The sequence below is a fragment of the Lactuca virosa genome, chromosome 6, assembly GCF_052849685.1.
Source record: "Lactuca virosa cultivar CGN04683 chromosome 6, Lactuca_virosa_CGN04683_v6, whole genome shotgun sequence".
Taxonomy (NCBI): Eukaryota; Viridiplantae; Streptophyta; class Magnoliopsida; order Asterales; family Asteraceae; genus Lactuca; species Lactuca virosa.
In genome coordinates, this window is record NC_136431.1 from 193,489,925 (window position 1) to 193,510,999 (window position 21,075).

Here is a 21,075-nt window from a genome sequence, read left to right on the forward strand (position 1 = left end):
CATATATATACTCTTGACTAAAGATGATTAAGGTCTCAATCTAAGCCTTTAGAACTGAAATGAAGTATATCCTCTCCCTAAATTATAGCAAAACAACTTTTTCAATCCTTGCAGCCTCACGAATTGAAACTTTTGTTTTCTATAATTAACATTGCTAACTTGCAACACTAACAATAATTATCATGCTCCCACTAACATGATGATTATTAGCATAACACTTATGCTCCCACTAGCTTTGACATGTACTCAGAAATCAGCTGGACTTCTAGAAATCAATACTTTATTGACTTTCTTACCAAAGTTCAGATTTCTGATACGAGATGCTTTGATAAAACTTTATCAAAATCATACACCTTTCCTTAGATAGCATGCATGTGTGTCTAAACAATTTCAGAACTATGAAAAGGGATGCCGTAATCATAGTCTCAATTGTTTAGACCTTTTTCCATCTGCTTCAAATCTACTTGGTGGAAGTGTTTCCTCGCCATCATTTTCATGAATCGGAGAGAAACCTTATGACCCTTAGATTTTATGGTGTATGTGTTCTTATCCATGTGAATCGTTAAAACCATAGTCACAAGACAAGGATAATGACAAATCCAAACTCATATGGACTGAACTTATGCAATCTTAACTTCTTGCCACTTGGCAGTACAGGGCCTGCCATTGCTTCCAAGTTGTTATGCAACCAATTGAGAACTTTCAGAACTCCTATGCAAAGCCAACTTTAACTGGAATGGGCACAGAATATGTCAACACGATAGGTTATAAACCTCAAGTCGTGTGCTAGTGAAGAACCTCAGGTTTTATTCTTGATTAGTTCTTGAAATTCTTTTTATGATCTTTAAGACTCCCACTATCCTCTTGACATATAAGACTATCTTGCCAAATATTCAAGAGATAGTGCGGATTCTTTATCAAGACAAACACTTCACACAATTGGCCTTAGTAGGTCTTTGTTTTATCCAAAACATCACAACTTACCAATTTCAAATGTACAAGAGTAGGACACTTTTACTCTTACATTTGACAAGTGTTTTAAACCTTTCTTTAAGATATGTCACTCAAGTTACAATCTTGGAGTATGACTCTAAGAATTGTTTTGGAACGAAGTATGCTCATCTTCCTGATCTAACCATTTCAACAATTCATGACTTCTCTTCTTAGTCATAAGAATGCACTAAGATGACCTTTAGAGGACTAATTGTGATATGATTTCTAAATCATTAAGATGATCACAAACATGATACCAAAGTACTCTCCCATCTTTTCAGATTTGAGAAACTTTTATCTTTCTGCCTAATTTGATTCTTCCCATTCGTTCTGTCATACATTGAGACTTTTCCAATGTTTCAGAATTATACTTAAACTTGTAAGTATAACCATATTTACTAAACTTTAGTAAATCAAATAGTCTTAACGAGCTTTGTGGTGGACATGACCAGTGCACAAGAATGTGTACTCGATCCCTTTAGTCCTTCACTTGACTCACACATCCATGTGAACAACTAATTAGTCTTGATTTTCCAATGCTTGAAAGTTCTCATTCATCATACTATTCAACTTGCATGATTCCAAGTTTCGGTCCAATTGAAACTTGGGTGATGAGGAACTTTCCTGATTTGGTAAATTTAGACACTACCACAAATGAAAGAATCAAATCCATTTTCCAATATTGCTGTCAGTGGAATCATATAAGCAACAATTTTCCACAAATGTCATTGTAAGGATACTTCAAATAAATAAAATTAAACAATTTTCCTTTATTTTAAAACTTTGCGGAAAAACTTATCCTTACAATCCACATGGAAAATTGTTGTTATCTATTCCTTAGAAATATATCATAACTTCTTAAGCAACTGCTCAAAATTCTGATGCGATCGAAATCCACCTTCGCGATCAGAATCAGCATATACTTCCTTTAAGATTTCTCTCTATTCTTTGATTCTTAAAACATCAACATGTGACCCAGTCACATCATGTAATGAGGATCTCAGAATAGAACTTAAAAGAGTTAGATAATGGGCTCTACCTGATGTAGAGTCAAACTTATTGACTTTAACATCCTTAGGTAAATTTGGCAGCTTTGCAATCAACGCCCCTTCCTTTGGCAAAATAAACATATGGACCCTTTGGTAATGGGACTATCTCAGACTTAGCCTTTCTCTTTACCATTTGGTCAACCGGGTTGACTATGGCCAATCCCTTTCCATTGGGAAGAGAATGCTTTTTCTGGATTTCCAGTGTCACCATTGTCACTGTCCATAATTTTTTTTGGAAGTTGATCTTCTAATCAAATTTGCTTTACTATCGTTCCAAATCATTGCTGATTCAGCAGCACCAAGCAAATAGATATGATCATTAAGGTTCATGTCATAGTCTGTTTCATAGTAGTCCCAAAGGAACTCACTATGTGACTTAGAAAGTGATTGAACATCCAACTTTCTCAAGACTTTGACACCCAACGCTCCCGGCTTGTCAATATGTGACTTCATCTCTAAGATATGATCACACATAGACCTTGCTTGCCATTAGGGCTTGAGTGACCTTGAACTTGTGGGTTAGGGAGAATAATTGGAGGAGGTGGAGGAAGAGAAGTATGACTTCCATGAGCCAAACTCAGGAAGTCATATTCATTAGGAAAGCTTGGTTTGGGAAGATCATTGTTGTCTAAACCAAACATCAACAATGGGAGAAATTCACGTAAAGTTGATTTAAGTCCTTAATATAACACCCAATATGATATATTAAGGCTAGGACCCAACAAACTATTTTATAACTTGGAAGAGGGATGCCGTAATCCAAGCTATAAAATATTTGAAGGTAGGTGAATGACGATTCACCAATTTCCACCAAGATAAACGAAATGTATTATTAGGTTTTAATTGGTTTTGAAACTCCTAGATTCTTTTGAGATTCATTGAACTTTTCAATGGCATGTTTCAATCTCGAGTGTGCCCTTCAGGTTTTGTGACTGGGATGCCGAGGATCACAAAACAAGGTGTGAAGTAACCATGCAAATATACTTGGTACCCTTAATATTTACCCCTCAATCGATGTGCCGGTTAACCACACACGCTCCAACGATACTATGATAAACATTAAGTTACCCTTTGCCTACCTTGTTAAGTCCAGGTTAGTGTGTCGGTTAACCACACACGCTCCACTAACAGCTTAAACAAAGTGCAAAGTGTAATTTCATGGATTAGCACCTTATTCACATTTTCCTAAGTAACTAAGATTGGGAATTTATAAGTGTTTAGTTACTTAGTATTTATCATTATACTTATAATGAAGGGAGAATTATAGTCCTTGTCCTACCTGTTCGGCTAACGACCCTCCATCGGTCAAGGAAGCGGTGAGTGAGAGTGGACACCCATTAAACTGCCATTTTATAGGCAGTAACCTTATACCCCCCTTATAGACCGGCTTCGTGAATGAGGCCTACTAATGGTAAGACGACTTTATCTTATACATATCTATATAATTAAAATTATAATAATAGTATAAGGGTTGAATTTTAAACTTTTAAAATTCTAAGGTCTAGTTTGGAATTAAAGTATACATGGGGGGTAACTTTGCAAATTCCAAAACTTGAGGACAAGTTTTGAAACCTTTCAAAACTCTTGGATTTTTCATAACTTATGAGTTTAATTAAGGTTTAATGAAAAAAAATTCAAGTTCCATAACTTGAGGACAAGTTATGGAAGACATTAAATCATTTAATGATGACATTAAAAATAGTGACTCTTCTATTTTCATAACCTATGAGATTTAATGACACTTTAAAAAGAAAAACTCTTCACTTTCCATAACCTGAGGACAAGTTATGGAGTTCATAAAAACCATTAAGATCAATTATTCCAATTAACACAATAATCAAATAATTTTTCTATGATCTAGATTAAACTCATAAGTAAAGATAATTCACATTAACAATTTTCAAGAAATTAGATAATCATATAAACTAATACAAATCTTGAATCTTTGACAATTATCCTTTGAAGACTCTTGGAATTCATAACCTAAAGAGTTAATAAATGAGACATTTCACATCCATAACTTATGGAAGTTTCAAAACTTTTAAGATCATAACTTTAAAAAAACTTTTGAGTTCCAAAATTTTATGACAAAATTTGTAACTCCTTAAAACCATTTAGATCAAACTTTTAAAACAAATAAAATAATCATATCATTCTATCTTTTAATAAATTGACCTAATTCAACTCTTGTAGTAAAGTGACTCAAATTTTATAAATAATTAGTTTTTCATAAAATCAAGTAATTATCATAAAATTTGACAAACTTCATGTTTTTTTTTCTTTTTTTTTTCCTTCAACTTGAAAAAAAAATACATTTGCATCAAATATAATAGAAAACAACCCATGGCTCTGATACCACTGTTGGGTTTTAGTATACTACAACATCCTATGGTGCACATACAATCCTAAATACCTTGGATCTATGTTTTCTCTATTATACATGCAAATGGTTTCCAAGGCATTAAACCTATAACTAGCATGCATTTGACATAAACCATATAATATACTAGTTAGGGAAACATACCTTTTATGTGGCTTGAAGTCTTGATGTATTTGGCCTTAAGAGCTTAGCACCAATAGTATGAAATGCCTCAAATGGAATCACAACACACCTAGGACAAAGGTGGCTCTTGAGAGAGAATTCCATGCACCAAAACACCTCCACATTTCTCTAAGAAAAGAAGTGGTGATTTTGGCTATGGAGTAACCTATTTATATGTAGAATTCCAAGGGTCATGGGTATAACCCATAATCCATACCCATGGGTTTTATGATCCATGGTTCATGTGGCCCAACTCTTTATGTATCCATACATAAACTTGGTCCAACATGGATCATAAGCCCAACACATATAAATATAACTAATTATCATAATTAGTCCCCATAGATTTAATTAGTCTATTTTGATCACTAAATTAATTCCAAATTAATTCTTGATCGATACTAATTAAAACATATGATTTCATATTAATATATTATAACTTATAATATATTAATAAACCATAAATAACCTTCTCTCAAAAGTCCATCCTAACAAATTGTCCTGATGATATGCAACCCAAATGGACCATGCTACTCTCGGGTCAAGTACATACCAATAATAGTTATGGGCTTAGACATCTAATCCAACAAGTACATACATGCATACCGGTTTAGTGTCATGTCTAAGGAAAACGCAAAAGTTAAAAATAGAGGAGTTGTGCAATGTGAATATGCCCTGGGATATGCAATCAAGTCTGGGAGGGATATAGCCTAATCAACTATATTCGTCCGAGAAATGACTAGCATGTGCCGGGGAATAGTCATGGTGGACAACAAGTCTATCAACTTACCAACGCCCATACAAGAAAATCGTTAAGAACCAAACATAATATTAAAATAATATAGGAGTATTTGGTGATACTATGATCAACTTATATGAAAACTAAAGACCCCTATTAGTAGGCCTATAATGATTGAGTGCATACGCTAAGGTTATACATAATTAAGGATATTATAAACTCAGAATCTATGACTATTGCTCTACTTCCTGTTCGTTGTTTGGTTGTGGACTTAGAGCAGAGTCATTTATTCGAAGGTCTATTCTATCTCAGATTATGTATATCTCGTATGCACTATGTGATTGTAGACGTGACTAATAAGGATCACCCCCTATAAGTAATTATAGGATTAGACGTCTATTAATTACCTCTTCCACCCCTATTCTCGCACGAGCAACATGATGGGTAAATCTTAATGCCCGTACAAAACCTACTTCTACCCACTACCATAACTCCGTCTCAGGGACGTTAGCAGAAACACCGAGAATAGTTCAGTAAAGTGAGAAATTTATATATGTGTATATAAATGGTAAGGATATAATCAGAGATAATCATCCCTACTCACGACATCGTTTCTCCCCATGCAACAGGGTTATGTATTCACAAGAAGGTCACCAGCCAGCAAGCAAGGCAACAATCCTGCAGATAGACCCTGCTACCTTTCAAGCTGCAGTCACGGCAGCCGTGACAGCCGTCATGGCGCAACTCAATGCTAACAATGCCAGCAGAGATGGAAGCGGTACCGACGATACAAATCGTTGTAAGATGCTATTGGGCCATAGTGGCCCATTTATTCGTGCTTGTTGGGCCTTCGTGACCTAATTATACGATTGTTGGGCCCAATATAATCAAAACATGTTTATTGGGCCTTGGTGACGCAATTACATGCCCAATGGGCCTTCATCAGCTTAAACATGCTATTGGGCCTTAGTGGCCCATTTGCATTGCTAATATGGCCCTAAACTTTTATCATATGCTCAATGGGCTATAACGTGTCCGTAGCATACTCGACAGTCTATAATAACATACATGATTAGTGGGCCACCGTTGTCCTATTTCGTGTCTGTTAGGCTTACTTCATATTCACGTAAACATCATTCGGGTTGTAAAACAAGGTTATTCAATTTCATTGGGATTTAGTGAGAAATAACGGGTGGCACCAATAAGTGTCGGCCGTAGTCTGTAGTTATAATCAGAGTCTCCTGGAGGGAGAGTGAGAGTTTGTGTATAGATCTATACGGGGGTGACTCCCCCACACCTGAGCTGTTCGCTACAGTTAGACTCGGCCAGTTTAGGGTGACAAAATCTTGATCAAAACCGGCGTTTGGAAAAAATGCCAAGACAGGCGAATTAGTCACTATTATGCATGGTTATAACGACTCACATAGAGATCCATTACCATCTAAGTACGCATGGGAAATCATATTCATACACTGTGACGATGCAAAGTGATTTATACAATAATACAAAACTATCATGCTATTTAAATTGGAAAACATCGGGTTTTCCGGCGAACAACATTATTCACTTCTACATACAACAACTACAATACAAAGAACAATTATGAAAGACATTCACTTTTACATGTTTTGAAAGCACATACATATACACTTATGGGATCATCACATCTTTTTCGTAAACAGTTTTTGTTACAGAAAATATCGGATTTTCTGGGTTTTACAAACAATACAAACTATTTTTATATCAAACATGCTTATGAACTCACCAACATTATATATATTGACTGTTTTCAAAATAACTTGTATTCTCAGGTAACCGTTAGAATGAAGAATCATCAAACGTGTTTCTGAAATTTCTTTTGTGCAATGTCAATCGTTAAACAATTTATGTTCTGTGATGTTGTAATGTAAACAATGTACTTGATGTGAACAAGGTCAGTTGTTATGTATTAATGCATGGTGATGTTTATGTTATGTTTCATGTATATTCATTGTGATGATATTTCAATTTAAGTCACACGAGCCCTCGGACGTTTCCGCCGTCTGGTTCGGGGGTGTGACAGGTTGGTATCAGAGCTTTGTTTATAGTGAACTAGCATATCTAACCCTACATGATATGCAACTATAAACATAATGGGAATAATTAACTCTGAACAAAAATAAAATTTCATACCTTTGTGCTTATATTAAAAACAACAATATAACAACATTTAAAAGTCTTGGGAGGATTCGAACATTTTCAATTGTGCTCGGACAGTTATGAAGCCGTAATGGGGGTAAATGTAGCCTGATCAACTACATTCACCCAAGGTACGACTGTCATGTGCCCGGGTGTGGTTGTAATGATCGATAAAACAAAAACTTAATACCCAGAAGAAGAAAATTTCATTTCTACAAAATTTACCCTCTTTACGCGTTCCTCATCACAAATTTCTCGCACAATCACCATGGAGGAGGAGCATCAAGGCATTCAGTTTCACCAGGCCCTGGTGGCCCACGGAATAATTGAAGACGACCTCGAGGAAGGACAAGGGGCAGCACCCGACATTGAGCCCGACGAGTACACTGATACGGACTACGAGTTTGATGGGACTGATGACGACATGGAGGAGGAAAGAGACATAGACGAAGCCCCCGTCAAACCACCTACCGACGAGGCACACCAGGACCACCCTGCTCCACCAGGAAATCCCGTTGGTGAGGATCGTTCTCTGGAGACAGAGGCTTCCACACTTCGGCAACAACTATTTGCCATGGAGGCACGATCCATGCAGGCTGAGCAGGAAAGGGATGAGGTCATCGGGGAAATGACCGAGATGGCTCAGTTATTGGCACAACATTTTGGGATATGATTTCGCTACCACCGTTAGACACCTCCTAGTGTGTTTAGAATCAATAGACCCCCCCTACTAGTGTTATGTTTCTTTTATGCGCACTACGTTATGTATTGACGACTCTATGTTTAAGTGATCACACTACTCATAGAGTCGTTATGCTGCCAAATTTTGTACCCTTATGTATTCCCTTTCGGGCAAACTTTTCATGTATCAAAGGCGGATATTATTAGTGGAAAATATTATGTGTTTTATCGTGATGTTGTTATCTGCTATGTGTTTTATTTTCTTATTATTTGGTGTAAATCTATGGAACCACTTAGATGCACAATTGATTCACGGAATTCCCAACTCAAATACGATGCGTACTCAACACCTTTCTGTTCCATGACAGCAAGATGCCGCAAAGACCAAATCATGGAAATAATCAACCACCGCCGCCACCAGAAATCAACTCAGTTGCATTTCAAGTAGTTGTATCTGCTACAGTCACAGCAGCGCTGGCGCAGTTTCACAATGGAAACAATGGTGGAGGCAACGGACAGGGGCCGGAAGTTTAAACAACAAAATGAACCAGGGGCCTACCAAGACATGCTCCTACAAAGATTTCACCAACGCCAAACCGCGAACCTTTAATGGCACAGGGGGAGTAATAACCCTGAAAAGATGGATTAAAAAGATGGAATCGGTGTTCGAGATATGCGGATGCCCTGAAGAATGCAAGGTGAAGTTTGCAGCATGTACATTTGTTGATCAAGCCCTCACCTGGTGGAATGGACATGTGGAGGCTATGACTCTTCCGGTGGCTAATGCCATGCCATGGGCAGAATTGAAAGAAATGCTAATGGCTGAATACTGCCTGCGTGGCGAGGTTCAGAAAATGGAGCAAGAGTTATGGAACCTCACAGTCCGAAACTCCGACATCGATGCCTACATATCAAGGTTTAGTGAACTGTCTCTGTTGTGCCCTAGCATGATTACCTCAGAAGGAAAGAAGATCAAACGATTCATCTAGGGATTAACCTCCCCAATTCAAGGAAACGTGATAGCCGCAAACCCTGAAACCTTTGACAGCGCCAAGAGGTTGGCCAAGAAGTTGTACGACCACAACAACAAGAAGGGCGAAAAAGCAGGGGAAACTGAAAAAAAGAAGGAGAGCGATGACAAGAAGGGAAAGAATAACAAGCGGAAGGGACAACAAGGCTTAGAGTCGTCAAAGAAACAACAAACAGTGACAGTTCATGCTGCAACCACCCAAGTCCCCTCCACACCACATTCTCCAGCCTCATCCACCCCAAGTGCCCCTAAGCAGTATTCCGGAAATGTCCCAAAGTGCAACAAATGCAATCTCCATCACAATGGTGAATGCAGGGAGATGCATTGTACCCGTTGCAACCGAAAGGGTCATACGGCAAGATATTGTAGGACCTATCCTCCCCAGAACCAGCAACAGGGAAACAACAACAACAACAACCGCAACACCAACAACAACAACGGCAACAACGCTGGGGCTAGCCACACATGTTGTGGATGTGGACGGACTGGGCATTTCCGGCGAAACTGCCCCAATGTCAACAATCAAGGAAATGGAGGATCAGGAAGGGTTTTGACTATGGGACAAGGTGAAGCAGTCCAAGACCCTACCGTTGTCACTGGTACGTTTCTACTTAACAACACATATGCATGCATCCTATTCGATAGTGGAGCGGAGCGAAGCTTCGTTAGTAACAAGTTTAAACACTTACTCAATCAACAACCCCAGAAGCTCAATGAAGCCTTCACGGTGGAAATGGCTAATGGGAAAACAGAGTCAACTAGGGATATCTATGTAGGGTGCACGTTAACATTTAACCACCACACTTTCCAAATAAACTTGATGCCTGTGAATATTAGGAGTTTCGATGTGATCATCGGCATGGATTGGTTGAGCCCCCATCATTCCGATATTATGTGCCGCGAGAAGGTCGTTCGCCTTCATCTCCCTAACCACGAAACCCTAATCATATACGGAGACAAACCCGGTACGAACCTTCGTCTTATCTCATGTATTAAGGCACAAAAGTGTCTACAAAAGAAGGACTCTGCGTTTCTAGCTCACATTGTGGATAAATCCAAGGAAGAGGTTAACATTCAAGACATCCCAGTGGCTTGCGATTTCCCTGACATCTTTCCTGAAGATCTTTCGGGGATACCCCCAGAAAGATAGGTCAAGTTCCGAATCGACCTTGTGCCAGGAGCTACTCCTATCGCCAAATCGCCCTATAGGTTGGCTCCTGCAGAAATGCAGGAATTGTCAAGCCAACTCAGCGAACTCTTGAACAAAGGATTCATCAGACCCAGCTTCTCGCCTTGGGGAGCTCCGGTCCTTTTTGTTAAGAAGAAAGACGGATCCTTTAGGATGTGCATCGACTATAGAGAGCTGAATAAGCTTACTATCAAAAATCGCTACCCACTTCCACGAATCGACGATCTATTCGACCAACTTCAAGGAGAAAATTACTTCTCTAAGATATATCTGCGATCCGGCTATCATCAACTCAAGGTCCGAGAGGAGGATATTTCCAAGACCGCTTTCCGAACTCGCTATGGACATTATGAATTTGTTGTAATGCCCTTCGGTCTAACGAATGCTCCTGCCGCATTTATGGACCTGATTAATCGAGTTTTCCATCCATTCCTTGACAACTTTGTAATCGTTTTCATCGACGATATCCTGGTCTATTCTCGAAGCGAAGAAGAACATAGTCGACATCTCCGACAAATTTTAGAAACCCTGCGAGCCGAAAAGTTGTACGCGAAACTCTCTAAGTGTGAGTTCTGGCTCCGTAGCGTAAACTTTTTAGGTCATGTTGTCAGCCAAGAAGGGATACATGTGGACCCTTCCAAGGTTAAAGCCATTGAAGGATGGGCAGTCCCAACGACACCCACAAAAATTCGTCAATTTATGGGTCTCGCAGGCTATTACAGAAGATTCATCCAGAACTTCTCCAGGACAGCCAAGCCTCTTACCACACTTACACAAAAAGGCGTACCATTCGAATGGACAGAGAAGCAGTAAGTTGCCTTCCAAACCCTGAAGAAAGCCCTCTGCAGTGCACCTGTGCTATCCTTACCAGAAGGAACCAAAGACTTTATAGTCTACAGCGATGCCTCAAACCAAGGTTTGGGATGTGTACTTATGCAACGAGGAAAGGTGATAGCCTATGCATCCAGGCAACTGAAAACACACGAAGTGAACTATACCACTCATGATCTCGAATTGGGAGCAGTGGTCTTCGCATTGAAGATTTGGAGGCACTACCTTTATGGTACGAAGTGCACCATCTTCACCGACCACAAAAGCCTCCAGCACATCCTGAACCAGAAGGAAATAAATATGAGGCAGCGGAGATGGGTCGAACCGCTAAACGATTATGAGTGCGAAATCAAGTATCATCCGGGCAAAGCTAACGTAGTGGCTGATGCCCTGAGCCGAAAAGAATACTCAAATTGTCGTGTGAAAACTCTCTCAATAACCATTCAATCCCATTTATCGTCACAAATTAAAGAAGCTTAGTTGGATGCATTGAAACCCGAGAACACTAAAAGTGAATCATTACGCGGGATGGAGAAGAACCTTGAAGTCAAAGAGGGTTGAGCATACTATTTCATGGATAGAATCTGGGTCCCTAAATTTGGGGGATTCAGAGAAGTAGTCATGAATGAAGCTCACAAGACGCGATACTCCATCCATCCGGGATCAGATAAGATGTACCTAGATATCAAACAACATTATTGGTGGCCAAATATGAAAGCAAAAATTGCCACTTACGTGGGCAAGTGCCTCACTTGTGCTAAAGTGAAAGTGGAATATCAAAAGCCCTCGGGACTATTACAACAGTCGGTAATACCCGATTGGAAATGGGAAAGTATTACCATGGACTTTGTGACCAAATTACCCAAAACAACTGATGGATTGAATGCCATATGGGTGATAGTCGACAGATTGACGAAATCCGCCCATTTCCTACCAATAAAAGAGTCCTATAAAATGGAAAGATTAACCAGGTTATACATCAAGGAGGTGGTGAGACTTCATGGAGTGCCAATATCTATCATCTCGGATCGAGATAGTAGATTCACTTCACGCTTTTGGCAATCACTTCAAAAGGCTATGGGAACACAACTCGACATGAGCACTGCTTACCACCCACACACGGATGGTCAAAGTGAGCGAACCATTCAAACGATTGAAGATATGCTTCGAGCATGTGTGATAGACTTTGGAAGGTCGTGGGATACCCACTTACCTTTAATTGAATTTTCATACAATAACAGTTATCACACAAGCATCAAAGTTGCTCCTTTTGAAGCATTATATGGGCGTAAATGTAGATCACCGTTGTGCTGGGCTGAGGTAGGTGACACTCAGCTAGCAAGAGGACAGACACCAAACAACGCTTTAACAGGGCCAGAAATCATACGTAAAACAATAGAAAAGATAGTTCAAATCAGAGCTCGAATTCAAGCATCACGAGACCGACAGAAGAGCTATGCTGATAAATGGCGAAAGCCCCTGGAATTTCAAGTCGGGGATCGGGTGTTATTAAAGGTCTCTCCCTGGAAAGGGGTGATTTGTTTTGGGAAACGGGGGAAACTAAACCCACGATACATTGAGCCATTCGAGATTCTAGCCCGAATCGGTCTAGTGGCCTATAGACTGCAGCTACCTGCCGAGATCAACAGCGTACACCCCGTGTTCCATGTTTCCAATCTAAAAAAGTGCTTATCCGATGAAACTCTTGTCATCCCATTGGAAGAAATCGAAATCAACAAGAATCTCCTGTTCATCGAGGAACCAGTTGAAATCATGGACAGGGAAGTGAAGCGTACTAAGCAAAGTCGCATTCCGATTGTGAAAGTTCGATGGAACGCAAAGCGTGGACCGGAATTCACATGGGAACGCGAAGACCAGATGAAGCAAAAGTACCCTCACTTATTCTCGCATTCTCAAATCTAGCTTCAAAAAGAATTTCGGGACGAAATTCCCTCTAACGGGGGGATGATGTCACAACCAGGAAATTCTATGCTTTTGTAAATATTAACAAGGACAAAATCGTAAACAAAATCTGGAAGCATGCATGATGTTTATTCAATGACAAAAAAATTACATCAAAAACTCTATACAAACACTTCAAATGGTCAACGAAAGATTGGAAACCCTGAAAATCCAGGTTTAAGTCCATTATGGACTAGGATTTCCTTATTGGGCCTAATGGACCAATAAGTTTCCAATTTGACTATTTTGGGCTTAGAACCCTTCAATGGGCTCTAATTGGACCCACTTTCATGAAACTTAACATTTTGGGCCATAATGGATCCAAAATGAATTGGTTTACCTTAATGGGCCTTATTGGGCCATAATTGATTCAATTAGCTTTCATGGACCATAAACCCATTCTTTTATACAATTGGGCCGTGAACCATCCAAAGAAGTCCAATGAGCCGAAAAGTAATTATGGGCCTATGAAATTCGAACAAACCTATGAATGGCCCAAGAAAACCCATTCTTCCCTTTTAAATCCCAACAAAATCGGCCCATATACATATATATATACACACATTCATATATATATATATATATATATATATATATATATATATATATATATATATATATATATATATATATATATGCAAATAAAAAAAAAGGAAATGAAGTGAATTATGTGCATGAGACACCTCACTATTGCATGGAGGGTATCCATGCACATCACCTCACCCTCTCTCTTTCTCCCCTCTCTTCTTATCTTCGGCCGAGAAGATAGAAAACACACACACACACATTCAAAAATTTCTCTCTCAAACACTCACAACAACAACTCATCCTTTCTCTCAAAAAATTTCGAGATCTTGGGCATTTTCAAGAAGGTTCTTCCATCAAAATCATCATCTCTGGTAAGTTGTTGCTTAAATCCATGGCTTAGCTTCTTGATAACTTCAAAAATCTCCTCTTAACTCATGCAAAATTCGTGATCTTGCTTCTTAGAACCCATCTAAGCCAAAGACCTCTCAAGGAGCTTGTTAGGGCCAAAAACAACACCATCTTCTTCCATTATTCTTCAAAACCGAGAACAACAAGCAAAGGTGAGTTCATACCCCTTTGTTTCCGGTTTTACGTGTTTTTGGGGGGAGAATACAAGTGTTGTGTGTTGATCTATGTGTGTTTGCATGTTATATGTGATTTCTTTGGTTTGTGTTGTGTTGTGAAAATGTGATATTATTTGTTATATATCGAGATCTATGGCTAAAGTGTGAAGGATACATAAACAAAAGCATAATAAACAACATACTTCAAAGATCTAAGAGTCTTTATGTTCAAGAAGTGAAAAACAAGGCCAAAGATTTTCATAAGTGTCATTTTTGCAAAATAACAAAGATTTGGTTAAAAGATGACATTTTCGGTTTATACAAGGATAATATGGTATATATCTATATAAAATATGATTTTTATGGAAATAATGTTTCTCAAGGGACCAAAAACATAAATTTTTGCTTATTGGGCTTATATTTGGGCCCCAACGGTTTTTGGGCCCAAATTTGCTAAAAGGATGAAACTTGGAGCTGAAATTGTAAATTTATCAAAGTATAAATAAAAAACGTGAGTAAATTAAATTCAGGGGTTGAAAATGACCTTTTTTGCTAAATTGGACTAATAATGCAAAGTTTTTAGATTTTGGGCCAAAAGTGTAAATCTTACGGCAAATGGGCCAAAATGTAAATTTTTAGCAAATAAGGGCTGAAAATGTCAAAAGTTGTATTTTGGGATGAAATTATAATTTAAGATTTTATTTGGGCCGAAAATGCCAAGTTAAATAATCTAATGGACTAAAATGTCATTTTTTTATCAAAAAGGACTAAAAGTGTCATTTTGCACCATTAAGGGCTGAAAATGTAAATTTTGTATGAAAAAGGGACTGAAATAGTCAAATAAACTTTTTGGGCCAAATATGTAAATTTCTAAACAATTTGATCAAAGATATAAATTTTTACAACATGAAGGTTTTAAAATGGTATTTTTATAAAAACTAAGAATATCGTTATAAACCAGCATTAAGTATTTTAACATCAAAAGTAAACACTAAGTGTAAACCAAATCCCATACTACAACTTATAACGACAAACAGATAAACGATTCAATGGTTGGGCCCAATATTTCTTATTCGTGCTTATTGGGCCTTCGTGACCCAATTATACGATTGTTGGGCCCAATATAATCAAAACATGTTTATTGGGCCTTGGTGACCCAATTACATGCCCAATGGGCCTTCATCAGCTTAAACATGCTATTGGGCCTTAGTGGCCCATTTGCATTGCTAATATGGCCCTAAACTTTTAGCATATGCTCAATGGGCTATAACGTGTTTGTAGCATACTCGACAGTCTATAATAACACACATGATTAGTGGGCCACCGTTGTCCTCTTTCGTGTCTGTTAGGCTTACTTCATATTCACGTAAACATCATTCGGGTTGTAAAACAAGGTTATTCAATTTCATTGGGATTTAGTGAGAAATAACGGGTGGCACCAATAAGTGTCGGCCGTAGTCTGTAGTTATAATCAGAGTCTCCTGGAGGGAGAGTGAGAGTTTGTGTATAGATCTATACGGGGGTGACTCCCCCACACCTGAGCTGTTCGCTACAGTTAGACTCGGCCAGTCTAGGGTGACAAAATCTTGATCAAAACCGGCGTTTGGAAAAAATGCCAAGACAGGCGAATTAGTCACTATTATGCATGGTTATAACGACTCACATAGAGATCCATTACCATCTAAGTACACATGGGAAATCATATTCATACACTGTGACGATGCAAAGTGATTTATACAATAATACAAAACTATCATGCTATTTAAATTGGAAAACATCGGGTTTTCCGGCGAACAACATTATTCACTTCTACATACAACAACTACAATACAAAGAACAATTATGAAAGACATTCACTTTTACATGTTTTGAAAGCACATACATATACACTTATGGGATCATCACATCTTTTTCGTAAACAGTTTTTGTTACAGAAAATATCGGATTTTCTGGGTTTTACAAACAATACAAACTATTTTTATATCAAACATGCTTATGAACTCACCAACATTATATATATTGACTGTTTTCAAAATAACTTGTATTCTCAGGTAACCGTTAGAATGAAGAATCATCAAACGTGTTTCTGAAATTTCTTTTGTGCAATGTCAATCGTTAAACAATTTATGTTCTGTGATGTTGTAATGTAAACAATGTACTTGATGTGAACAAGGTCAGTTGTTATGTATTAATGCATGGTGATGTTTATGTTATGTTTCATGTATATTCATTGTGATGATATTTCAATTTAAGTCACACGAGCCCTCGGACGTTTCCGCCGTCTGGTTCAGGGGGGTGACAGAGCCTCCCGAATCCGCTCCAATAGCGGAGTCACTACTGTCATCCTCAGGCAGATGTCTCTAATCGGGCTAAGTGCTGTCTCATGTTCAGATTTGGCTGGTCCATCAAAAATACCTCAAACTCTTGTGATCCGTTTAAATGGTACAAAGGACCCCATAGAGGAAGTGTCGCCAAATCAAGAGGGCGAAAACAACTGCCCCCAACTCCAGTTCGTGCGTCGGGTAGATCGCCTCGTGAGGCCCCCAGCGGAATGTCACCGACTTCTTGGTCAGTTAGGTCAATGGAACGACTATCTTGGAGAAATCTTGGATGAATGTCCGATAGTAACCCGCCAGACCAAGAAAACTCCGAATCTCATATGGAGACCTCGGAACCTCCCATCTCATTGTGGCCTCTACCTTTGCCGGATCGACCAAAATACCCTTCTAGTTGACAAGTTGCCCCAGAAACTGCACCTCGCGCAACCAGAACTCGCACTTGAAGAACTTTGCGAAAAGTCTCTCCCTCCTCAATGTCTCCAGCACCTCCCTCAAGTGCTCTTCGTGCCGCTCCCGAGTCTTAGAGTAGACCAAGATATCATCAATAAATACTATCACAGACCGATCCAGCATCGGTCTGCACACACGGTTCATGAGGTCCATGAACGCGGCAGGAGCATTGGTGAACCCAAACGGCATCACCACAAACTCATAATGTCCATATCGAGTCCGAAAGACTATCTTCTTCACATCGTCGTCTCTGACTCGCATCTGGTGATAACCCGATCGCAGATCAATCTTGGAGAACCAAGATGCTCCCTGTAGCTGGTCAAAAAGATCATCGATCCTCGGGAGTGGGTAGCGGTTCTTCACCATTACCTTATTCAATTTCCGGTAGTCTATACACATCCGGTGAGACCCATCCTTCTTCTTCACAAACAGAATCGGGGCTCCCCAAGGCGAACTGTTCGGCCTGATAAATCCTTTGTCTAATAGCTCCTGCAGCTGTGCAGATAAATCCTGCATCTCGGGAGGAGCCAACCGATACGGGGTCTTGTCTATCGGGGCCGATCCTGGAACTAAGTCAATCCTGAACTCCACCTGTCTCTTCGGAGGTACCCCAGGCAAATCCTCCGGGAACATGTCCGGATACTCCCGCACCACCGGTACATCATGCACGGTCGCCTTACCCTTATCCCGGGTATCCATAACATATGCGACGTAACCTGCGCAACCCTGCTGAAGATAACACCTTGCCCTCGCTGTTGAACACATGACAGGTCCACGCTGCGGTCTCTCCCCCTGAATCACCAGCTCTCCCCCACTTGGGGTCCTAACCTGAACCAACTGTTGCTCACAGTCGATCACCGTCACATTAGGGCTCAACCAATCCATCCTTATGATGACCTTGTTCCCACGCAAAGGAATGGGAACCAAATCCACGAGATAGCGCTCACCATACATCCTCAAAACACAATCCCTATAAACCTCTGAAGCCCGTACGGATCGATCATCCGTAATCTCGACCTCTAAAGGACAATCCAACATGCTCGTAGACTCGGCAAATTTCTTGATGAGTGCAAGAGAAACGAAAGATCGGGTAGCTCCCGAGTCAAATAACACCAACACTGGGATATCGTTCACATGGAACGATCCTAAAACAAAATACATGGAACATAAATATCAAAACTGACATATAATAAAATATAGGGAGAAGAAACATACCCGTCACCACATCTGGTGTGACACGTGCCTCCTCGGTGGTCAGCTGGAAGGCTCGGCTCCTCACCACTGGAGCATCTGTCTTGCCCTGTCGGCCATCTGTGATCCGCAGGGTTGCTGGAGCTGGAGCCGCCACTGGCGCTCCTGATACCAATCTCGGGCAGTTGGCCTTTTTATGGCCCTTCTGATCTAAATGGAAGCAAATCTGGTATGATGGCCGAATGGTGGGGGCAGGGCAGTACAAACCCTGCCAAAGTGCCCAAGCTTGCCGCACTTATAGCAGCCCGATCCCCCTAATCGGTAAACTCCCTCATGTGTCTTGCCGCATTTCCCACAACGGCTCCGGCGTTGCTGGCCCTTCGACCTCGAGTCGAATCCCTTGAGTTTCTTTTCCGAAACCCCAGTCGTCTGCCCAGCCTCTGCCTTCCTCTTCCTAACGTGTTCTATGTCAATCTCCCTCTCTTGTGCCCTGACTATCATGTCATCCAAAGTCTGGTATGCCGAGTAATTGACATGTTTCCGAATGACAGCTCTCAACATGTCATGGTACTGGGTTTTCTTCAACTCCTCATCACCCGCGTAATGGGGCACCAAAAGATCCATCTCCCTGAACTTGGCGGTAATCTTTGCCACTGTCTCAGTAGTCTGTCTCATATCCAAGAACTCCCTGGCTAGCTGTTGAATCTCCACACCTGGTGCGAACTCTACTCGAAATTTGGTCACAAAGTCCGACTAGGTCATACGTCAATAGCTGGAGCTCCCACAGTATCACCAACTGCCTCCCACCAGTTTCTAGCCCGCTTCCTCAAACAACTAGCAGCATACCTAACATTCGACCCCTCATGGCAGAAGCTCGTCAACTGTGCAGACTCGATATCTGCAATCCATCTCCTAGCCATAATGGGGTCCTTCACCCTGCTGAAGTCTGGTGCTCCGCATCCCCTGAAATCCTTGAAGGAGAGCATGTGAGTCCCAGACTGGCCAAGTGCCATGTCACTCCTGAATTCCCTAAGGCGATCCTCCATAAGCTCAATGATACCTTCCTTGATCGACCCGAAAATCACCGGGGTCACCTCAAGGATGCATCTCATAATCTTGGATGCAATGAACTCGCACAATCCATCATCAACTGGCTCGGAACCCGTACCCGAACCTGACGCAGACCCTGAACCTCCTGCTCCGTGAAGTGTCACCGCCATTCTGTAACAAAACACACAAACTTCAGGGTCATACATATCATCGGGAGGCCTCACACACACTACAAGTGCCTTGGTTCTATCTCATCCCTCCTTGACTCGAGTACGGATCCTCTGCTTTCAGTTGTACGGGCCCATACTACCTTCCACATATATCCGTACTTTCCTCAATGATTGCTTTCACTTCACCACGGCCCTTTTCACTGCTATTGCTCGTTGCACTAATCTCATCCTAGGCTTGCCCTAGGGTAATCTTCGACCCACGCTCCGCCATCAACTGCATAAGAAGTCCCTGCTATCTCTCCCTAACTCGCTCGCGAATACCTTTACATATTACTAAGACCAGATAATTCTTTGAATGAGAGGTCCTACCATATAACGGTTAGACTCAGACAAGAGCTGCGAAATAGGGCTAGACCTAAACTTCTGAAATTATTTTGTCCTTGTAATATGTAACTTAATGTATTTGTTTACTAGTTAATTAAAGATAACTAGAACTCCTAAGTGCACAAATCAAGCAGCATTCGAGCATTGAGTAACCAAAACCAGGCATATCCTAAACAGGCCATCATATCACTGACTAATTAGTACTAGCAGGCAGTTCAATAAGCACATACAGTAGGCACACAAGGCATCCTTCCTAGATCCTTAGCCTTAATCTAGCATGCAATTCTCATACACATACAGTAGGCATACAAGGCATCCTTTCAAGATCCTTAGCCCTAATCTAGCATGCAATTCTCATAATCATATCATACATCATAGCAAACATGTATGGTATCTTGGGGAAACTTACTTGAGCTCGGCCGATTGCACGCCTCACACTCCTTGTTCTTTCTCAAAAAACCCCCTTAATTTTATATTTTAGAAAATTTATTTTTCTTGTAAAAACCTTTCAAACCCTCAATTTGAGTTTAGACACACCCGAAAGTGTGCCCGAATCCCTCAAACCAAGGTTCTGATACCAACTTGTAAAATCCCAAAATTCATGACCAAAAATTTCATTTTTAATTAGGTAATGTATAAAAACAGTAGTCTGAAAACATCAGCAATATCATCTCGTATCATAATAAAACACAAGTGCCCAAACATGTCATGGTAAAATAATGTCATAGTACAACTCCAAAAGATCTCATATGCGGAAAATCATAGTGTGATGCACTGTGATCATGCCGACTCCTTTCCTTTCGAAGAAGAAGTACCTGAAACCAAAACTGTAAATCGTAAGCACGAAGCTTAGTGAGTTCCCCCATCATACCACATACCATACAATAAACATACTTCCTAGCATATCCGGGTGCTGGCCTACCCCTTCGGTCTCTTTCAACCGGAACCGCCTAGCATATCAGGGTGTTGGCCTACCCCTTCGGTCTCTTTCAACCGGTACTGCCTAGCATATCAGGTTGCTGGCCTACCCCTTCGGTCTTTTTCAACCGGTAACTGCCTAACATATCTGGGTGTTGGCCTACCCCTCCGGTCTCTTTCAACCGGTTACGGGGTCTATTTCGCCCCCTACCACTACCACATAATAACATGCATAATCGTACTTAAACATATTGTCAGGCATATCTGGGTGCCCGACCTACCTCTTCG